At 33.6% G+C, this 7,788-nt stretch overlaps 1 non-coding gene across 1 annotated transcript; it reads left to right on the forward strand.

Moving 5' to 3' along the window:
* The first annotated feature begins 7,096 nt into the window (after positions 1 to 7,096).
* Positions 7,097 to 7,203, forward strand: LOC128283351 (small nucleolar RNA R71). Its single transcript, XR_008273693.1, has one exon. It is a non-coding gene; the product is annotated as a small nucleolar RNA R71 (small nucleolar RNA).
* Positions 7,204 to 7,788: the final 585 nt, after the last annotated feature.

Consider the following 7,788-nt stretch of genomic DNA (forward strand, 5'->3'; position numbering starts at 1 on the left):
GCTTGGAAATTGGTAAATGGCATGTATGTATATTCGGCTAATGATATATATGTTGACATATTTATACTTTTGCATATGATAAATTTCGATATGCTTTATTATCAAAATTGGTATATTAAGACGGTCTAGTATTGAAATGAGTTGATAATGAAATATCTATATATATTTGAATGGGATTTATTATTTTAATTCATTTATGATAACAAAGTATGTGTTTATATAGATGGGCATAGGTCACGGTTGTTAACATATTGAAATAAACAAGTAGAGTTGACTTGGTATATTAATTAGATTTATTAAAATGTTATATTTGTGATTTGGCAATTGTATTTTAAATTATGTGCAACAAATTAGTAAGTAGATAAATTATTTCACATGTAAATCATTCAAATGCTATAAATATTAAGTTGTTTATATGATTTGAATATGAAATGAACACAATGGATTATGATTTGAGCATTTAATTTCTATGATTATATGTTTGTATTGAGTAACAGTAATTCGAATAATTGAAAATATGGTATAATTGAAACATGTTAGTTTGGTTTTAAAAAAAATTATTAGGTGATTTACTCTGTAATGAAAGTCTATTTTGAACTGTCTATGTCAGTAATGCCTTGTAATCACGTTCCGACGACGAATACGGGTTAGGAGTGTTATAAATTCAGTTTTATAATGGTACATTTTTGAGTTGGCATTGATATGTGATTTCGATATGTGATTATGTGTAAGACCACGTCTAGGACGTTGGCATCCATATGTGATTACGTGTAAGACCATGTTTGGGACATTGGCATCGATATGTGATTACGTGTAAAACCACATCTGGGACATCGGCATCGATTTGTTATTACGTGTAAGACCCTATCTGGGACAGTGACATCGATATGTGATTACATGTAAGACCATGTGTGGGACGTTGGCATTGTATGATATGTGCACCTTTTCGAGTATCATATTTAATTCGGAATGGTTCAACAGGCAATAATTAGTTAAGACCGAATGTAATATCAAGTTAAAAGGCTCAGGTATGTATTCATATTAAGTTATGAAAATATGGTCAGTTGGATGTTTGAATTGATGATATAAAAGTTATATGTTAATGAGAACTATGTGTATGCATATGTGAATGTATACATTCAGCCAAATAATGTAATTGTGATGTAGAAAATGAAGGTTAAACATGCTAATGTTCAATTGAGTATTCGGCCAAAGGAAAACTTATGCAAAATTATATGTCTTAAGATATGAAAATATAAGTTTGGAAATGTATACGAATTTATGATGGTTTATTTTAGTTTAGCTAAATTGAATTATGAATGTGACTGAATGTCTTATTTGCTTATCACTTACTAAGCTGTGAAAGCTTACTATGTGTGTTTGCTCTATGTTTTATAGATTGTGGAAGCTAGTTACAGGCTCGGGGATCGTTAGAGAAGTCTACCACATTATCAACTATTTTGGTACTTTTATAAGTTTGAACTTGAACTTATGGCATGTATAGGCTAGTTTATATATTTGATTTTGGGGTATGTAAATATGAGCCATACAAAAATGGCTTATTATTTTGTTAAGCTTGGATTTTATGCTTTGAACAATTGATGGTTATGTTTGGTTTTGGTGTTTCAGCTATGGCTTATATATATAAGTATATATATGTGAATCTCGTTTGATATGCTTTGTTAAGGTTTTGTTATGTGAATTGGTATGAAGGTAAATTTAGTTATGGCATATTAAGGAAGTGATGTTGATATGATTTATTAATATTTGAGATTTGGTATGTTTAATTATGTATGAGTTTATTTTGGTAAAAATGTTAAAGATATATGTGTTTGATGAATGTATTCGGTTATGATATTAAATTTAGGTAATGAATAGAAGTTGTTTGAGATTCGACAATAGATTAATTAGGAAAATAATGTTTATTCATAAATGGCTATAATTAATATTAAATTTTATGCATTTCACTATGTTTATATTTATATGATTTATTGATATGTTTGTTTTTGATTTGAGAGTTTTGTTAAATTATGTATATATATAAACTTGTGAAGTGCTTGACATGAAATTCAAATTATGATTGATGTATGGAATTTATGTGACAGCCCTAAATTGACCCTAGTCAGAAAGTGGTTTCGGGACCACTAAACTGAGTCATAAAAATAATTAACCATCATAGTTGATGCTCATTATATGTACATATGCATGTGTGAAAATTTCATGTTTGAATTTTGTTAATTGTAAGTGAATTTTATCAAATAGGACTTATGTGAGAAAATTTAGAAATGTGCTAGGCAAATGTAAAGTGGCCTAATAATGCATGTTGTGAAAATGATGAGTTTGCATGTCAAATTACCGAAAATTAAAGCATAGTGGCCGGCCATGCTATGGGTGGAAACATGTTGTAAACATGTTGTGTTAGTGTGTTATGTTAGAAAGAATAAAAAAAAGGGGTTAGGATTAAAGTAATACAAAGGGAGGAGTGATGAAAAAAAAATTGTCTCATCCATGCCCCCCCCCATTGCCATGAATTGAAGAAAGAAAACAAGAAAAAAAGTGTTCATCCTTGAACATCTTTGGCCGAAAATTTTAAGGAGAAAGGAAGAAGAAAGGATTTTCTTGCTTCTTGTTCGGTTGGTTGGTGTTTAGGAGGAGGTATGTTTGGTGTTGTTCCATGAGATTCATGCATGTTTTTTTTAGTTTATTTTATTTATTTGTTAGCTTGAGTTCTATCTAGCCCATGGTTTAGATCTTTGCTATGTGATGGAGATGATATTCGGCCATGGGTGTTGTCTTCTTGGTTGATGTTTGATGTTGTGGTGATGAGGCATGAAGATGGGTTAAGTTTCGGCTAAGGAGGATTTGTCATTGATGCCATTTGCATGCTAAATGTGAAGCTTTGTAATGATACATGTGATGGTGGATTTTCTTTTTAGCATTCTTGAGTTAGGCCTTAAGTTCTTTGTTTAACCCATGACCAAAATTTAAGTGGTATGGTGTCTTGATGCATTCGCCATGGTAGGAAGTAGAAGAGAAGCATGGTTGTTGATCATGTTATTTGGATGAAAATGGTAGTAAGGTGAAGTGCAAATGTTAGTATTTGATTTCTAGAGTATATATGTGTATTAGCCGAGTTTTGAACTTAAAACGAATTGGTATTTAGTCAATACAAGTAACCATAATTGTAGAATGTATTAAGTGTTGCAATCGGCCTCAACATAGACATGCATATTCGCCATAGAAAGAAGATTGGTGTTGCATGTATTCGGTTAGAGGCAAGCATATTGATGCTTTTATCTTGGCTTAGACAAACGGCTAAAAGGGAGTGTGGGTTAATATGTTGAGTTGATTCATGATTTCATATGTATGTAACTTTAATGTCTAATGTATATATATGGGCTAAGTACTTTGAGTTCCTCTTTTCGATGCTCAAATGATTAAATCAATTTATTTGTTAAATTAAGCTCAAGAGCAAAGGGGAACTAAATCCGATAAAGGGAAGGAAAAAGTGGTCGAATAGCCATCGAAATCGTTTGACAACATCCGAGGTAAGTTTTCGAGTAACGAGACTTAGTTTACGATTTGATTAAGTCATGACGTATGAGCATAACAAATATACGGTGATATGATGATTCTACTTGAATTGTATGTTGAGTTAATTAGTCTATACGTATGACGGGTAGCCGTATGTGCATAGAGATCGTGTCATAAAGCAAACTAAACCATGCTGTTTGTATGTGGCTAGTGAGCCGAAAATGGGATTGCTTAATACGTGACTTGTGTTTGAACTCTAAATATGAAAATGAAATATAGATGTGTCATGATTTGTTGATATGTGCATGAATATTTGGATGATAACCGGCTAAGTCCCAAGGCATTTGCGCTTAGTGACTAGTTCCGGCTAAGTCCCAAGGCATTTGTGCGAGTTACTATATCCTGCTAAGTCCCAAGGCATTGGTACGAAGTTACTATATCCGGCTATGTCCCAAGGCATTCGAGCTAGTAGCTATATCCGTGAAATCCAAGGTACTTGGCTTGGGAATGAGCGACCTTGCTGTAATAGTTTCAATTAATACGCCGTAAAATCCCAATGATAAGGTATGTTTCAGATATGCATCAATTAGTTGATCCCTTACAAATAGTATTCGCTCGATCGATAAATGAGCTACCGCCTTTGGCTAAGTTGATCTTTGTGTATGAATATAAGGGTTGGTAATGTGAAGTAAGTATGATATTGAGAATTTGTGCATATGAAATTATCCGTTTAGCCATATGAATGCTACACTTTAGTTGTGTCTAATTTCATGGCTCAAAACTTACTAAGCATTAAATGCTTACTCCGTTTCTTTGAATCTCTGTTTTATAGATTTTGGTTCGTCAGCTATCGGACTCGGGATTATTGAAGTCGAAGTCGCCCACACTATCAAAGCCCCTTTTGGTACACTTTTGGTTGAACTTTGAAATGGCATGTATAGGACTACCCTTTTTGTTGTTGGTCATGGACCCTTTGGTTTTGTATAAATTTGGATAGCCATGCGAAAATGGCTTATATACACTTTGAGCTTAGTATTATAATCGTTTTGTATGATGTTCATTAAGAGGTATGGAAATGTTTGGGAACGATTAGCCATTGGAATGGTTAATCATGATCATATTTTGTGCTATATATGCTAAAGGGCTAGTTGAATCATGGAAATTATGTAATAGGTAAAGTCTACCTTAAAAATAGATGCTGATAGCAGCAGTGATGTGAATGTGAAAAATCACTAAAAATAGTAGAAATGGAATTAAATAGTAAATAAATTATGTAATCGAACCTTGATGAATCTATTTTCATAGGAAAGTAACGAAACGATCATATGAACAGTATATTATGAGATATTTAAGTTTTTGTAAAACAGGGCCAGAACAGTTTCTGGATTCCCTGTTTCGACTTTGGAAATTCATTATAAATTAACCAGAGATAATTAAAAGTCATTCCATATATGTAAAGATTCCTTTTCGAGTCTAGTTTCTATAGAAACAAATGGCATCAGTAGTGAAGCCCTGTACATGGAGATATCTAAGTCGTAATGCGCAAAGGTCAGTGTAGTCGTAATGCGCAAAGATATCTAATAAACTGTACTAATTGGATTGACCAAAAATTCTAGAAAAAAAATTTGTAGATGGACATATGAGTCTAGTTTCAGGAAACATTTACGGAACTGGTTTTCGAGTTTTGGAACTCGAGATATGATTTTTAAGGTGACAAGTGATGCGATTAGCCACTCGTGCGAAATTTAAAATGGACTGTGCAAATAAGTGATTTAAGTCTGCAAACCCCTCGTGTCCGATTCCGAAAACGGTCTCGGGTACGGGGTGTTACAATTTATTTTATGAAATGTTACATGCGTGCAATATGGTTAAGTAAAATGAAAGTAGACATTGAATAAGCATATGTATCTAGCAAGTTTATATTTAGCTAAGGCATTGGAACATGACCAAATGAGTAGTAATTTAAGTTATAAGGAATCATGATTGTTTTTATGCAAATTATGTAAGCTGATTTTTGAGTTTAAGTTATTAATCAAATGGTTCCTACTAATACGTACCATGCACATAATGTTATAAATTTTGAAATTATGCTTGAGATATTTGTGAGATTTATTAATGCAGTAATTGTTCTATGTTTAATAGTTACGAACTAACAATTGTTACTATATGTTTCAAAGCATGGTTACACATTATATTTATATGACTGTTTTTGAAGATGACAGGGTTTGAGTATGAAATGACATGTTTGTTTAATGTTAATGGTTCGTAAAATTTTACTACGTGTTTTATAAATTATTATGTATGCATTCGTAATGACCTAAGAGTTTATGTAATCCTTTGGAAGTTGTGTCTAGTCTGGTAATACCTCATAACCCCATTCCGGCGACGAATTTGGATTAGGGGTGTTACAATAGCAGTGCATCCTTTAGTGACTGTGACTGTTTCAAATTCTCCCAATCGTCTCTTGTTTGAAAGTATGTTTTCATAAACTTGACATAGTTAGGCATTTGCTCCAAGGTTTCCACCAAAGGTATATTGATGTGAAGTTGCTTAAGGACATCCAAGAATCGCCTAAAATGTTGGTCTTGTTTGTGATTTTGAAAGCGTTGGGGAAATGGTAGGGATGGGTGAACGTTAGGTTGTAATGATTGTTTTGACCAGACATTGTGTTCGGCAGTGTTATTTGAGTTTGCTTCTGCATTGCTTGGCCTAGTTTTTCCAGTTGTGGTACTCTTCTTCAGTTGTTCAAGGGTTCTGTTTGTAATTGTTTATGAATTCATTGATTCAAGAACAACATTCTTGACAACTTTGTATAGTTGTATGACAATTCTAAAAGTGATTGCTTTACAATGTTCTTTCCTATGTGGTCTTGCATTCTCAGTACCACTAGCCAAAGTTCCTTGTGTCTTTGAGTTCAAAGCATTAGCTACATGTCCTACGTGATTCTCTAAAGCTCATAATGATGTTGCTTGGCTCTGGATCACAGCATCATTCTTAGCCATATACTCTTTCAGTAAAGACTCAATAGATGAGGAAGAAGATTATGCCTTTCCTTGTTGAATTCATTGTTAAGGAGTATAGACTAATTGAAACCAAGTGGAACATTCATGGCATTGGGTATAATAGTTGTGTTGGAATTTTCAGCTCCTTGATTGTTCCACCTAAAATTTGGGTGTTGTTTCCAACAAGGGTTATACGTGTTGGAATAAGGATTATTATTTTTATTGAAGATGCCTATATAGTAGACAGATACTGGGTTTGAAGGACTCTCTTCAAACACATGATCCTCACCATAATAAACACAAGATAACCTAGTTGCTTTCAACTCTTTCACCTCACTAGGCTCCTGCATGCATGTTGGCTAAAGAAGATTCAGCCACTCTCCTACTAGTTCCAGCTCTTGTTGTGGGATATTGATAATCATTATTGGTGATTCTCTCCAAAATCTGTAGGCTTCATTATAAGACTTATCCAATAATGTTCCATTAACTGAAACATCAACCGCCATCCGTGTCTGTGCATTCAAACCATTTTAGAACATCTCTTTCGAGTCCAACACTAAAACCCATGCATAGGACATTTTCTAAACAAATATTTGAACCTTTCCCATGCATCATATAGTGTTTCATCCTCTAGTTTCTTAAAGGATGTTATGTTATTTCTCAGTTTGGCATTCATATTGGGTGGGTTATGTCGCAGCAAAAATATTTGGCAGAGATCATTCCATGATTTTACTATTCTAGATGGTAAAGTGTTGAGCCATGTTCTAGCATGATCTCTTAAAGAATAGGGAAACGTTTTAAGTTTTAAGGCATCTTCAGGGACACCATGCTGTCTGAGAGAATAGCAAACCTCTAAGAAAAGTCTCAAGTGCAATCTGGGATCGTCAATTGGAAAACCACCAAACCGATCAATTGATTGAAGCTTCTAAAACATTACAGATTTTAGTTCAAAGTGGGGAGCTTCCAATTGTGGCCTGACTATTCAAGGATTCATGTTGTCTAACATAGGCACTACATGCTCTTGAATTATCCTATCCAAATCATCAAACATTTGAGCAACAGGAGGATTAACATTCGAAGCTCCGAGATTAAGTTGCTCATTCATAGCAGGTGGATTATTACCTCCTTGATTCATTGCTCTTTGTTCTCTTCTCCTTCTTAGATAGGTCCTTTCAATTTTTTGATCTAAGGGATAGAGTCTGAAGAGCCATTAGGACAGAACAATGAGTTTCTGGAATCCAAACTAATTGTC

This window comes from Gossypium arboreum, chromosome 10 (genome assembly GCF_025698485.1).
Source record: "Gossypium arboreum isolate Shixiya-1 chromosome 10, ASM2569848v2, whole genome shotgun sequence".
In the NCBI taxonomy this organism is placed as follows: domain Eukaryota; kingdom Viridiplantae; phylum Streptophyta; class Magnoliopsida; order Malvales; family Malvaceae; genus Gossypium; species Gossypium arboreum.